General features: G+C 37.4%; 1 protein-coding gene across 6 annotated transcripts in view; it reads left to right on the forward strand.

The window, feature by feature from the left end:
- The window catches only part of LOC126372932 (uncharacterized), a 223,257-nt gene that overhangs the window by 111,643 nt on the left and 94,914 nt on the right, over nt 1-16,700 (forward strand). The window lies entirely within an intron of this gene.

Here is a 16,700-nt window from a genome sequence, read left to right on the forward strand (position 1 = left end):
TTTGGATTCATGTTTGAGTCACAGATGATAGATATCATGTGGTTTATATAATATATAAAAATATCTTTATTTGTACTGAATAAGCCTTAAATATATGACAATATTAGTTCACATTTACAAGTATGTACTTACAGGTACACATAGAGCGGAAGGCAAGAGGGAAACCACTGCTCTATTTTCCCCTAAAAAAAGTAGCATGGAGAATGCTACACCGATAAGAGCGTGGCTCTTAAATGAGAGATGATGACTTACAGGTTGTGACATAATTATTATGAGTCAAGTGGTAACCCTAAAAGGTTGAAACTGAGCTAGGGATTTGTGCCCGGTCAAGGGCAATAGGGTCGCCCCTATCACATGGGACTTAAACATAGCTGCCAAGGAGTTTGTGAACTATACATCACTGCCTACCCCTTTGGGGTTACAGGCGTGATGTTATGTGTTATAAATGGATAGACTGTAGATATCAAACACGTCATAACCGATTTCTAACCGTGAGTTGTATTGCGTATTTTCATACTTAAACCTCTAATTTTGACATAATTCTACTAAAATAAAAATTTCCAAATTAACAATACCATACAATTTGAGACGCAGTTTCCCTTTAAGTACGACCCTAGGACCTCTATCTACTTTCTTAATGAGCTATAAGTAAGTAAATAAAGAAAATGTAACCAAAAACCTAAGGCTCTTATAAAGGCGCACCTACAGAATATCAAATATCCAACCTAGTCAATAAAATATAATGTTTTAGATGTTTACGTGAAAACGGTTTGTCTCTATTTATTGACTTAGAGAGGAAAAGAGATGGTTGATATTCTCAAAGGAACGGGGAATAAAATTAGGACTCGAGAAAACTAGAACGGGGGACTTTGCCCTTAATATAGGTTAAATAGACCTGAAACCGGTCGTTGACCGAACATTTTAGAAGGAGATGATACTTGACGTCAATTTTATAGAAATACTAAGGGAAATATATAAATTAGTCTATATGATATAGGGTCTTAGTGACACCGTAACAAATACTCAGGAAGAGGATTCAGCTATGAATCTGAGTTAGTATCATCAGTGGAATTTCCCGTCGCAAAATTCGTGATAATTATTAAATAATTTTGAATTATTAAAACTGTGAGGGATGATTCAAACCATGATCATGAGTTGATATCAAGTGGATTTTTTTTAGTAAAGAAACTTTATTTACACCATAAACAAAACAGTTGAACAAAAATAGACTTATGAAACAAAATAAAAATTAAATTAAAATAAAACTAAAACAAATAATCTTAACTCAAAATAAAATAAATAATATACACAGTGGAATTTCCTATCGGAAAATTCATGATTTAGTGTTTATTTTTAGTTATTTTCAGTCCCATTATTTTGCGACGCAAAATTCGACTTGATATCAACTCGGAATCATGGTCTGAATTATTCCTCGGAGTTTTCGTTAGTGTCACTAACACCCTGTATATACGAACATAATGTACACCATTATGTTCATCATTTTATATAGGACGGTCAGCATTCCTGCCGTAGCAACTGACAACTTGTTCTTTTAGTATCTGGCCGTGCAATCTTGCACCCTGATGATGGCTGTTTGTCTGTACTGTATATTGAAATAGTTCATAAAGTTGTCCTCTGATGTAAGTTTGTTATATTCTAGTTACGGATGTCTTTAACTAGACCCTCGACACGTGTAATGATGTCGATACCTGTTGTTACCTTAGTATTTTCCTGTATTTTACACCGAATTGATACCATAACATAAGCTGACGACTGTATCCCAATTGGGGTAGTCGAACGAAAGAAAAGATGAACTAAGTAACCATTCCTCATCGAGCTTTCTGTTAGACCAACGTGGTAGGCGGTGAAGATATCGCCGTCTATTATGGTCGAACCAACTGTGTTAGTGAAAACTGCACTTAAGATAAGTTAAAAACTCATTGTGAACCTCACGGTGAACTACAGGACCACAGTAAACCAATTGACGAATTACAATTTTTCAGAAAGATGCGGGTAAATGTAGGTAACCTCCAGCCGACAAAACTACGAGAATTGCAGACTGCAAACATTGACAGTATATTTTCTTTATTTGCTTTTAAACTGACAGCTACGTTTTCCTAGCAACAGTAGCATTTTTCAATTCCTATAAATAGCTTCGATATGCCTTTAATAGCAATATAACCAATTACAACTATTATTTATGTTTATTATGTATTTGTAAAGGTACCTTTTGTAGCGTTAATGCGTAAGGCCAAGCGTCCGATTGGGTGATTTATTTTTGCGCTACCCTAAAATAATTTCATATATAGGGTAATACATACGTACTAAGTGCCTCTATACTGTTCTGTAAGATTACTGGATTAATAACATCCCTAGGTTTGCCGCACATGGCATTAACTACTCGGCCGGAGCTAATGTACCAACGTTTCATCGCTTCTTATATAAAAAGAGGTTTTATAAATAGGCCTCATCCATCTCTTAAAGATGATTTATAAAGAGCTTCTATACTTAGGTGTTGCTTTGAAGCTATCGATTAAACGAGGAAAGTAGTATCATCCGAGAACACATCTCTGCAGGAAATCACTTTAAAATCTCCAATAAACAGTTTTTCTGCTCTTCCCTTAGCTGCAATATTACGACGCCATTTCCGAGAGATGACTGAGTTATAGACTTAAGTTCTACTACCTATCGCCTGCCATTTGTTGTTAATATGTCTGCGATTTCATGTTTGCATAAATGCTCACGCCTGTAAACCCCAATGGGATAGGCAGAGTGACAAGCAACAAAATACAACTTGCAGTCACTTTTGATACGAAGTCCTAAGATCACAGATGAGCCGGCCCATCACCCATAATGTTAAAAATACATTTATTAGACGATAGTTTAATCGATTGTGTTAATAGTATTCAACTACGTCGACACTATTGTCTGGTATTGAGTTATCGATAGTATAGAAGCAGCTAAATTACTCAATTGTATAAAAATATTTTATGTTTATTTTTTTTTTTAATAACGTCTAGGGCCCTGTGCCGAGGTTTTTCTTGCAGCTTCTTTTCCCCGGCTATACAGGTTGTGAGAAGCTGCATTATTTTTAGGCGGATGAGAGTTCGTTATGTAAAAATTGACGATTCAAAGTGTAACCTACTGAATAAAGATATTTTTGAATTTGAATAGATCTATCTATAGAAAAGATGCTCCTTTTTAAACGAAAACTATCGATAGTTTAGCGATTCTATTGTGTATTGTTAGAAACACAAACCCTCTACGACATGCTTGGGAAGGTGAGCAGCTGAACAAGTTCTGTTTTTATTCGATCTCAGTTCAGCATAGAAGCTATTAACTAAGTATATCTATTATTGGTGCCTTCGTCTTTTATATCTCCATTATCTATCATCCCACAGCGCTTAAGCTTTTTCTCACTTCATAACGCTGCTTCTCACCAGCATAATCGTCTCAAACAACGCCCTGAGTATAAGTTTCCACCCACTTGTACACTGTCAGGCATATTGTCTTAAAACTATTACGCGGTGAGGGACCTAAGCGGGCTCTATTTGTCTGACACATACATACATACACATACATAAACTCACGCCCGCAATCCCCAATGGGGTGGGCAGAGCCACAAGTAATCAAAGACAACTTGCAGCCACTGTTGATACGAAGTCCAAAGATGGATATTTGTCTGACTCAGTAATTAATGCCGTTTGAGACATATCCACAATAAATTTAAAAAGACGGACGTACTTTATGAAAACATAAGCTCACAACAAGCTAGCAACATCATCAGGAAGATGAACTAAGTACCCAAAACTAGGTGGTGAGCCGTATCGCCATCTGTAATTGTCGAGCCAACTGTGTTTGTAAAAACTGCACCTAAGATATATGAATAACTCATTGGAGCAAATCTGATACCCGGGTTCGAACTCTCCCCGTTTGAGAAGCAACTCGGTGTACTACACAGGACCACAGATGTTTTTTTTTTTCACTTTATGACATACGTGCATAAAGAACTATGCAGTACGCTACATAACCATTCCCTAGAGTAACATGTTTGAGTTCCAACCCCGAACACTCTATTCAAGAAATTCCAAGCTAAGTTGAACCTATTGTGTTCTAGTTACCTGATATATATGTAGGAAGTTTTACCTTTTATTACAAATACAAAGAAAATGGAGTCTGTTATTATGTTAGAGGCTTTTAGTTTCTTTATGTTATTATAGATTTTGCATCAATAACAATGAATTTTTCCAGATACCCTTAAGATACCTTTTAGATTTTTCTGCACGTGGATATTTTCAATCTAATTATAACTAGTTGTTCTTTCTGTACTGTACCATTAGATACTAAAAGGTTAACAGTGTGCAAATTACTTTAAGTAAGACTTGCGTCTTAAAACTCTCACTAAGTAGTAACTATTCTAATTAATGCCTACCCTATTCATTAGCCTTTAATTTATTTATTTGTAAACAAAAAACAGACAGTACAGGTAAGCTTATCTCTAAGAAAGAGATTTCTTTCAACTACCTATGTGACAAGAAGACAAGTAAACAAAAACGTTTCAATTCTTTATGTGTTTCCGTAAGTTGATTCCGTGTTTCGGAGGGCACTTTAATCCGTTGGCTCGGCTATTAGCCGTTAAAACCATCTCCACCTACGCGCAGTGGAACAACGCGGTGGAGTATATTAAATACATCTCCGCTTGATTGACTGGAGATGGTTTTTTTCACACCGCGTGTGTCATAAGTGGGATGTACTCGTATATAGGCTGTGTATATTATGTACTTACACCTGTATTATATGTTTCATAGACAAAGTATTACATAAGTCTGGTAAACATCTACATACTTCATCTCTAACATATCCTACAAGGTTTCCATGTTTATCCGTCAAACGGGTCATTGATTTCTAACTGGAGTTTGACAAGAGCACTTTGATATTAACAAACAGACCGTGAGAACTATACACTCAAAACTTAATTCCAATAACCGCTGCACTTTCGAACCACTCTCTTTGAATAACTTTAATTTATATTGCTTGTTCCCTATGCATCGCATTACTTAGTTTCTTACTACCCAGAAATGTAAATAAAACTCTTGGGTATATTTATTAAGTGCATAAATTGTTGGTAGAGTTAACTCCCACTACTCGCGATGTTATCGCATAATCTTGTCTAATAGCTGATGAAGACCGTTTCCCCTAGTGTTAAGGTCTACATTAGTGATGAATATGCATGAGTTGGACTGTGGCGTCTTATGTCTGTCACGTCGCGACCAGCCAAGGCAAATGAATAGATATGTTATTTGGAAGCAAGTGAGCGCAAAATGAATGCAAGTATTCCTTCTTATGTCTGGTTGTAGCGCTGAAGATGTAATATATAAACCACACGATGAGCTAGACGTTATGAGAGTCATCATCATCAGCCCATTAACGTCTCCACTGCTGGGGCACGGGCCTTCCCTATGGATGGACAGGGAGATCGGGCCTTAAACCACCGCGCGGGCCCAGTGCGGATTGGTGGTTATTAACGACTGCTAATGCAGCCGAGACCAACGGCTTAACGTGCCTTCCGAAGCACGGAGGAGCTCGAGATGAAACGTTGTGAGAGTAATCTGTTATATTTCACGTGTAATGATCACTTTCGTAACGTAAAAGCCAAAGAAAAAATATCGGAAAATTTTCTCGGAATCACTTTAGAGATAGTCCCAATATAAAACTTATAAAAGCACCTAAATTAACGATTTTAAAAAGTATCTTACCTGTGAAGTAAATAATTGAAAACATCAGACAACGTGTGCTGAATGAATCTTGTTGTTAACAACAGAATAACAAGAAAGGTTTCCAGACCCGAAATATTATAACAAAAATTCCTACAACTGAACTAAGAATTCTATTTTACAAGAATATGAACAACATTTTGAGGTCTATTGAGTTTTTCAGGTCGCATTGCAATGACCTACAGCAAGCCTGTGCAAAAAATGGCCTCTATAACAACAATAAATTACTGCGAAACAGACAAATTGGCTAAGTTTGAGGCTTGAACTCCTCTGTATCGTCGTCGTAGAGGTCAAGTATACTTCTATAATAGCGATTTTACATTTTTTGACGTGGCTTATTGTAGTCTTGCTTCAGATGGCATTAACTACTTGGCCGGAACACCGCGGCACGACGAAAATTTCTCTGCAAACGCGCGCACACAAACCCCCTGTTTGCAGTAAGCTTAAAACGTGGATTGGGTTTCAATTCCAAAAACTTATGCCCGTGGTGCCGAGGAAGGTAGCACCACAGTCGAAAAGGGAAAAGGAAAACTAGTATCCACTTTGGGGGGTTAAAAAGGCCACATCAAAGCAATTCATCTAAAAAAAGCAATATTGCTATTTGACATTTTGTTTACACTGCGCACTTACTTTTATACGCGCAAATGTCAAACTGCTATATTGTTTTTTAGATGAAATATTTCAATGTGCCTTTTTTAACCTTTTTTAATGTCAAATCAAACTTATCATTATACAGGGTGTTAGTGACATCGTAACGAATTCTGAGGGGGATGATTCAGCTCATGATTCTAAGTTAATCAAATGAAACGTGAACGTTTTCGTTACGATGTCACTAACACCCTGTATTTTACTTTGACACAAAAACAAAAAGCAACTAAGTTATTTTTCGACGATTTTTTACGCGCTCTATTACTCAAAAGAAAAGATGTTTATTTTATCTCTCAAAATGTGCTCGCAACGTGTAACAACACAGTATAGAGAATATTGGACAATGCATTTTGTATAGTTTACGTTACGGGTGTGAATTTATGTCGGTCTGCATATTTCTGCATCGTTTAGTGCCGAATGCGATTCACCCGGCGTGATCGCTGTTGGCGGGCTCAGCAGATTAGCTCCGTGTCTATCCCGAACACCACATACATCTATCTCTGCGTATACGCATATTAAATACTACTAAATGTATGTCTGTAGGTAGTTGATATAGTTTGAGTGGCTACAGTGGTCAAATTGTGGTCAGTTACATTACACAGGCCTCTTTTGACCAGTGGTTGAGTGCTGGGCTCCCGATCCGGAGGTCCCAGTTTTGAATCCTGGTGGGGACATAAGCACAAAAATCCCTTTGTAATTCTTAGTTTACTTAGGATATTACATGCTGATAACATTCTTCTTCGAAAGTAAATTGACACGGACGGAAATTTAGTTATAAATACAAGGGCAAATTCTATTTTCTTTCTCGGAATGGATTATAATTTTAGTTTTACATTGTTTAAGTTTCAATTTTCTATTCATAACTTTTACATGAATGCTTCAAAAGCACCTCGTAATTTTACTTAAGTTATTGCCACGTGGAGGTGTTTTTACTGCTAATAGCCAGGACCAACGGCTTAACGTGCCCTCCGAAGCACGGAATCATCTTACTTTTTCGGACAATCAGGTGATTCCGCAGTGGAGCAGCGTGGTGGAGTATGCTCCATACCCCCTCCGGTTGATTGAGGGGAGGCCTGTGCCCAGCAGTGGGACGTATATAGGCAGTTTATGTTTATGTTATAGCCACGTGTAAAAAGGACCCAACTCACAAAGCAATAACCTCCTTATTTTTTGTAGTCGGTTAAAAACGAACATCGTAGCCGGCAGGTGCTAGTATAGCTAATATATTATTCGCGGTCACTATGCCGCATCGGGTTTGCAGATTTCGCAAACAAACTGACAGTATTCAATCCAAACTTGCCAACTGAAAACCATTTGTCGTTTCAATTTTACCAGCCGTTGCGAAACAAAGAATAACTATGGCAACATAGTTTAGAGGAAAATTGGATATTGTAAACAATGTTTTCTTGTATAAAATGGGTAGTTATGTTAGAATAGATGCAGGATTTTGGGGAACCCATCATTAATAAAATTTGTTCGAAAACTTGTTAAAATTTTATTTCACTGAAAACAGAGCACTGATAGCTTTTTTCCTATATGCATTGTTTGCCAGATTTTTACACGATAAAAATATCATTTACCCGAAGTACGTTTTACCGATTTGTGTGTTTAATATAAATATTTATTTGTGTTTCAGGTAAGCTCGACACTCAAATGTATTCAACTACATATTGATTGGGGTGAGTTAACTTTTCATTTAAAACCAATGTTCAGGAGGTCCATTTTATAATCACATTTTATAGACACATTTGGCATACAAAATTAATTACTTAATGGAATTACTTTTAGTCCGATTTCAATGTTAATTTACCGATTGCTATGCTAAGCGAAAGAAATACTCACAACAAAAAGTAGATAGGTATATATAAGTTTTTTTTGTCGTGACTTATTGTAGTGTTGCCGCAGATGACATTAACTACTTGGCCGGACAAATGAGGAGCGCTGAAGGCTCTCACCCGGTACAATGTTTAAGACAACAGGCCTGAGGGTGCCCAGTTGGGCGCGAACCTCGGCTCAGGGCGTCTCGTCTGAGAGGAAAAATATTTGATAGAATTAATCGACCCTAGAGAGTCGATAGCGATAAGCGCTGATTGAGCATTAGTATTACCATCAGTATAACAAATAAACTAAATCAACTCGCTGAACTTTCAAAATAATATCATACGGAATCAAGTGGAAGTACAGACGAGTTGCCAAATCACTTTGAGAAGTTCACAGAGCAGCGCAAATCACGGCAAGTTTGTTGGCCTGATGCCTGGTTTGAATGCGAATGGCAGGACTTATATGGAACCTCATTAAACACAAAGAAAGGAATAACGAAGATTCCCGAGTTATTGCGCCTTTGTGGCTGCAAAAAAATTCGATAAACGCAGGTGCAAAGCGAAACAAAACTTTGCGAAATGCAAATAAAACAACGAAACTTTATTATCTGCACGATTGTTTGAATATTAATTAAGCTTTTCTCTTAACGTAATGCAGACTTTAGAACTAACAAGAATTTAATTTCGAGAAGTTTATAACGTCATTCAAACTTGACTTTATAAGTATTCGTATCTTTACAACATAATTTAAATATTAGTAAATTGAATAAATAATTATTTATTGTTATTCTGCTAATTCTCAATTAGTGCAGTCTAAGAGAACTATCTCTCGAGGGCACCATGGTTGCGCAACCAGCGAGAAATTATTCGGGATTCAGTTGCCGGTACCAAAATGGCAGCGCAAATATGTGGGATACCCTTTATACATTTTGTTGGTGGCGCAACGGTGGTGTCGCCATCATGCTGTCGGATAGTCCGCGACAAACCTAAATCCGCGAGAGTTGGAGAATATCACACAAGCACTCTATTGAATAGGTACAGAACTGGACCAGACTTCTAGGCTGTGTCTATTTACGCCGTATTACGTCCGGTGGAATAGGAATCGGGTCGGAACAAATAGAGATTATTCAACCCAAGCGATACTATCCCTTACACGTCAGAGACACTCACTCTGGGATTATTTCGTCACCCTTCTATTTTATATTACTAAGTATACGAAGATGGCCGATGGCCGCTGGGGCGGAAAAGTTCTAGAATGGCGACCACGTGTCGGACGACGCTCAGTGGGTAGGCCCGCTACAAGGTGGACCGACGATCTGGTGACGGTCGCGGGAAGCCGCTGGATGCGGGCAGCGCAGGACCGATCGTCGTGGAGATCCTTGGGGGAGGCCCAGCAGTGGGCGTCGTACGGCTGATGATGATGAAGTATACGAAGACCAACCTTAGAACTCGAGCGAAAGCCAAACTATGTCGCTCAGATCATTTCTAGACTGTTTTATGTAAGTCGCTGGAGACTGACTGACTGACTCACTGACACAGTTGTTTTCCCAGAAAGAGCATTGAGGGGTAAAATTTATGTACTGGGCGTGCGATCATGACGTTACAGGTGAGTATGGGAAAGCTTCCACGAAAACTGCTCCGCATCAGGGAGATACCCTACGTCGTGCCGAAACTGTAAAACCTGGATCATTTATTTTTCACAAACCTTATTTAAACCTTAGTTCGCCGGTGAAAGAAATTCTAAATGGCGGAAAAACATGATGTCCACCATAGAAAGTGTTCTATGTTTGCTCAACCGTTAGAGGTAGGTGGGGCGTTCGAACAAACGTTATTATAAAAACACGCGAAGACGCTTTAGCAGCGAACGCACCGTGGTACTTGATGGTGGGTGCACCATCTGGTATGTTTATATATAAATTGTTGAAAAAGTAGTGCTTAAGCGTTTAGTGGGATTTATGGAACACCATCAATTGATCTCAGAGAAACAGTTTGGCTTTCGTCAGGGAAAGTCCACTGAGGACGCGGTTTCTCTCCTTACTAGTATCGTATCTAAGCATCTGGATAATGGCAAGGCCTGCGCTGGGATCTTTTTAGATCTGGCAAAGGCTTTTGATACTGTATCAATTCCAATCCTCTTAAGGAAGTTAGAATATCTGGGTGTGAGAGGAACTGCACATGATTGGTTTAAAAGTTACCTAACTGGACGATCTCAGATAGTAAAAATAGACTCGAGGTTTAGTGAACCCAATCCCGTAAAATTTGGAGTTCCACAAGGCAGTATCTTAGGTCCCACCTTATTTGTACTGTATATTAATGATATTTTTGATCATAAGCCAATGAATGCTGACATTATCTGCTACGCAGATGACACAGTTTTGATTTTTGAAGACAACTCCTGAGAGAAAGTTTTTCAAAATATGGAATCAGGTATTTCAAAAGTGGCCAATTGGCTACAAATGAATCTGTTGACGTTAAATGCCTCCAAAACGAAGGTTTTGTGTTTTCACAAAACCAAAGCTTCGGAGCCAAAAAAGTCGCTAGACTTAAAAATTCATCATTGTAACGCCCAGTTGATAAATGGGACGCGTAATTGTAGTTGCAGTATCATACACAGAACTTGTAATATCAGGTACCTCGGGGTGGTGATCGATGAAAAGCTTTCGTTTTATGATCATATTGCCAAAACTTCAGATAGACTAAGAAGACTTATCCATATTATGCGTCTTCTGCGGACAGCTGCTCCCAGGAAGCTCCTCTTTACAGTTTACACCGCTCTTTGTGAGTCAATAATCACATATTGTATCTCAGTCTGGGGGGGTTCCGCTTGTTCTGAACTTCTCTACCTTGAAAGAGCTCAGCGTTCGATACTAAAAGTCATGCTTAAGAAACGATTCATGTTCCCTACCGATTTACTATTTAAAGAATGTGAAGTATTGAGTATTCGGAAATTATTTATTTTTAAGGCGATGTTAAAGACGCACAGGCGTGTTATAAGATGCAATGAGTACCCTCTGCTCCTGGACAAAAGAGTATTTATTATCCCTGTCCCATCAGTTAACACTAGTTTTGCTAGGAGATTTCCTAATTTTTTGCACCCATTCATATATAACAAGGTAAATAAAATTTGTTGTATTTCTAAATGTAAAATCCTTCAGGCACACGCATTGCTAAAGAATTGGCTACAGTCCTTAACCTATGAAGAAACAGAGGAGGTTCTAAAAATTGTTACTTGAATAATACAGATAACTTTGATTCTGGCTCAAACATACACCTTCTCTCTGTCACACTCACACACACATACACACTCACACACACACACTCACACACACACACACTCACATACCCATATCCTCACTTACCCTCACTCACTCACAGACTTACTTCATCACATGTTTACTTATTCCTTTAAATTTCTATTATGATCTCATAATTAATTAGCGATCTCTTAATTGTAAGTTTTTGTTATTCGTAATTGTAGTTTTGTTTAACATTTAAATTTTATTTTTTCAACATTTCTAGTTACTTTCGTTCTAAGTAGAGTCTTACAGAGTGTATTTTATCTTTTGTTACCTTTTTTGTTTTTTAATTATATTTTGTTCATTTCAAGTTAGTTTTAACGTTTTCAGTAGTTCTCCATCTTTTGTCCTAAACGGAGACTAAGATAGTATGTACTGTTGTTTATAAACGTATTGAACATGATTCTTACGATACAGGCTTTGCCTAGTGTAAGAATCATAGATATTGCCTCTGAAAAACGTAAACTCAGTAAAAATTGTAAACTTACACTAAAAATGTAATGCTGATTTTGTAAAAATTGTACCTTTTTTTTCTGAATAAATATTATTATTATTATAAATGTATTTGTTATGTATACAGGGTATAGTGAAATCGTAACGAAAACTTTGAGAGATGATAGACCATGAGACCGAGTCGATATCAAGTGGAATTTTCCGACAGGAAATTCCACTAAATTAATATTTAGTCTCTCTCAGAATCATGGTCTGAATAATCCCCTTCCGTATTCGGTAGGTTATTACTAACACCCTGTATGTTATTCATTACTTTATGACATCAGAATAAGTATTTCCAAGTACCAACTCCTTTTGTTGACAAGGAACATCATGAAAGTGACAAGTAAAAGCAACCCATTAGTGTAATCTGTAAGTACCTACACATAGGTACTATATTGTACTCATCAATCACTTATTCTTCATTCGTTTCTTTAGACACTAAATATAGATTACTTTACACATAAAACATCTTCTGCTTTTATCTCTTCAATTTTTACATTTTAAATGTTAAATATATAAAGTAATCTTCATTTAAAGAAAATTAAAAATTGATGATGAAATTGATTGTTGTTGATTATAGAAAATTGGAGATGTCCTAAGAAAAGGTTAAGTACGATCTACTCTGAACCGGCGTGTGTGTATAAAACAATTGATGAATGTGAAGGAAGCAAGAGAAGTGTGTCAGGATCGAAGCAAATGTACTTCCATAGTCTCTGCTTACCCCGATGGGAAATAGGCGTGATTTTATGTATGTTCATTACAAAATTCTCCCATAAACACAGATAAGAAGACCATAAATGTTTTCTACGTGGGGAAAAAATCTCGCAAGTTATCAATAGTGGCTTTATTGTGGACGTGAGGCGATGAGCGGGCATGTTAACTGATAAGCCGTTATCTAATCACTGGGACAAAGGCCCGCTGGCCTTGTCATCGGTCGCTTCTATAGAACTATGTCATAGTCAATCGTGTTCCTGCTAAGCGTAATATAATCTTGTTAGACTTAGTCTCGGTATGTAACCATAAAGTTGGTTATTTATGGAATTGTATTGGGGTTCTGATTTCTTTGACGTTACCGGTTAAGTTTAGTTTACCTTTTGTTCGGAAATAATTCTTGTGAAATAATTGTTTTTTACCTATTCTTCTTCTCTCGTATGGGTTGTGAGATCAATGACCGAACTCATCATACCTTGTGTCAGGGTTACAGGGCCGAAGACGCCTGACATAGCAAATGTAACGACTACACATTTAAGAACATAGTACCCAGGACCGACAGCTTATCGATCACAGATCATCTTACATTCGAACAATCGGGTGATCAACTTATTAATCGAACTACGGACTACAAAGTGATTTTTATGATATTTCCCCACCGGGATTCAAACCCAAACGTGAGCCAAACGCTCAACCACTGGAGCACAGCAGCCGTCATCTATTTATAGATAACTAAACATGTTTTCTAATCGTAAAACGTATCCAGCGGCGTATTTTGTCTGCAAACATAATAAACAAACACAAAGAAAGCATTGCTTGTATCCCTACCGGGGTGGACAGAGCACAAATCATCAATAAGACAAACCGTAGCCTATTCTGCTCATTCAATAGTGTGATTAATCTAATATTGATAAATGTACTGAGTAGGTAACTAATCTGATCATGCAATTATTCCCTTTTTTGATTTAGATTTACCGCAGATGGCATTAACTACTTGGCCAGAGAAATGGGGAGCGCTGAAGGCTCTCACCCGGTACAAAGTTTAAGACAACAGGCCTGAGGAATTGTTTCCTTATATTCCTGCATAATATAAGTACCATCTTCTTCCCATTCTTCTCCTATTGGAGGATGAACAGCATCAGAATTATTCTTGTTTTGGAGACTGCAGCTCTCAGGTTCTTAAGCCAGGAGTGCCGCCTCCGGCTGATATACCTCGGTCACCTCATGAAAATGATTAGTATAAGTTGCTCCAACTTATCATCAGGGGAAGACCTCTGGAAAAGAATTATAGACCGGAGACGACTCTCGTGCATACCACACTAGTAAATAACGATCATAACATACAGTCATGGGCAATATCATGTACCCACTTTAGAACCCTGTCGCACTATCATATTTGACATTTAATAAGACTTACGGTTTTATTTGTGAAAAAAGTTAATGTGACATGGTTTCAAAGTGTATACATATTAGTACTCATGACCGTACATACGCAACGCTCGTAAACAAGTTGCATTACTTACATCGCAATCATATGCTAAACTAAGTTGAATAACTTATATGAGGAAGCAGGCGGATAGCCTGTCCGCTATTCCGGCATAAGTTTAAATACTTATGTCGTTCATACAAAGTAATATTATAATATTATATTAAGCTCAATGCATACAGCGTACAAATGTTTGAGTTGGTATGCACTATGCACCAATTGATACACAAATCCGGCGCGGAAAGATAATAAAAGAAAATAAGTATAAAAAAGCAAAGAAATATATTAAGATGAAACGCAGGTTAATCATACTTTCGCAACAGCAAATGCTTTTTTAAATATTATTTTTCAAAAGGTACTTACCTACTTCGTTGGAAGCCTGAAAACCTCGGTGTCGACAAAGTTCCAACTTACCAGTGTAGAAGTTTATTTACAACAATAATACTGTTTAAGATTGCTACATTTCATGTTTTTCAGCAAAAACAAACCATTAAAGTTTCGCAAGCTACAGATTTAAGGCTTCTTAGGAATAAACTGTTGGGTATCGTGGCCAACTTTTTATTCAGGTTATGAAAAAGGTCCAAAATATACATTTTGAAATATGTCTGTATATTTATAGGTATAACGTCTTTGAGAGGTTAGTCATTAACTCGGCACAACGCGTCTTATCTCTTGCCACATAAAAACAGTTCTACACAAAGCAAACAACTATAATTAATATAATGATTATTTACACAGCACACACCGTTTTCTAATACAGTTGGCCCTCGACCATTGCATTATAGACGGCGATACGGCTCACCACCTTAACAGAAAGCTCGGTGAAGTGTGGATGAATGTACCTCTGAATTCATAAATTTTCAACTCATCATTAATTTAAGAGCCATGCTCTTGAATAAATAAACACTAATTGCTAGAATTTCAGCCGGGATAGTATCTAGATAGATCTAAAATGGTATTAGAAATTTACACACCCCGGATACTCCATACAAAAATTATCGTGTGCCGCTTAAAACATAAGGCGAGCGAGACAGACAGACCGCGCGCTGTCCCTTATTCCTTAGCTTCTTACGACCATTTAGATTAAAGTAAGACCCACAAGGGGCGAACTCGGCGCCCGATACGAATTGGTGCGGGGGCGTAGAGTTACCGTTCTATACGTAGTGCCTAGTATTATTTATTCTATGGCATTTCCCTAAAACCAATAAAACAGCATTACACAGCTAGCGTCCGCTGGCCACTCACATACTTGTCAACCCTTGTCCACTCCCCGCAATGTAATTCTAATCAAGACAACTCATAAATACCTACACGATTACATCGCGCAGTCACGTCCTCAGGCTTTGCTTGGGTCTGACCCCGTAAATAAGCAATTATCGACTCAGTAAACGTCCGATTTGGGTATTTTTTCCTCCGCAAAGGGGATACTAATTGACCAATAAATTATTCCTAATTCTGCCCCTTGTATCCGAGAGAGTGTTCTGTTGGAAATTGGCGATAGAACTTTATGACTTAACTGTTGCTCTCCATTCCTTAACGGAAAATCTTCCGAATGAATAAACTTTGAAAGTTACAAGGAAATCCAATCTGTGTAAACCTGTGCAGAGTGTCTGTGTAATTTTACCTTACTTATATGTTGTGTACATGCAGCATACAATTTCAAGCACCACAAAAGGCTTCTATGCTCAGTCGTAACACTATATTTTTGTAATACTTACCTTCTCTCGCGGCCATTATCATACACATTATAGTACTTCTATCGAATAACGTTACAAACACATTTATAACAGCAAACTTTTAAAAATAGACGCACGCTTCTCTTCTTTTTTGTGTGGACAAACCCAAAATATTTTTAAAATAGACTAACATCACGATGAATATATTTATGTCAGCTCTATTTAGGATTAGACGGACGGATAGATTTCTATGAAAACGACAGATTAAAATTCAAAATTGTAAACAATTAATTAAACACAGGTAATAAATAATTCAAACAAATCAACAGGGGGCGGGTCACAATGCCATGTCAAAACGTTAGGACGGCATTCTATTATGACACGTCCCACTGAACTACTCGTAGTAGACTATAAAATATTCAGGACTTCTTGAAAGTTTGAGTTAATGGACGTTTTCTTGGCAAACGTGTTTTATGCTCAAATAAGGTACTTATACTTTTAAAATGCATTCGACAAGATACATTATAAATTGACGTGAATGTCAAACATTGGTGAAACAAATCAACTTGTGACAGTCTGTGTCATTTTTCGTAAATGAGATCGCTTATTAAATGCCTTCTAGACGATGTTTAAGAAACATAACTATAACAGTGTTACTACAAAACAAAGATTAAAAGATAAACTATGTTTAAAATATAATCCGTATACGAAATAAGTCCCGAAGTCCGCGGCGCTACTGTCGCAGATTCTACATAGAATTATTATGACTTGTCAAGTTAGTTTCATTAAAATCC

The sequence above is a fragment of the Pectinophora gossypiella genome, chromosome 15 (genome assembly GCF_024362695.1).
Source record: "Pectinophora gossypiella chromosome 15, ilPecGoss1.1, whole genome shotgun sequence".
Lineage (NCBI taxonomy): Eukaryota > Metazoa > Arthropoda > Insecta > Lepidoptera > Gelechiidae > Pectinophora > Pectinophora gossypiella.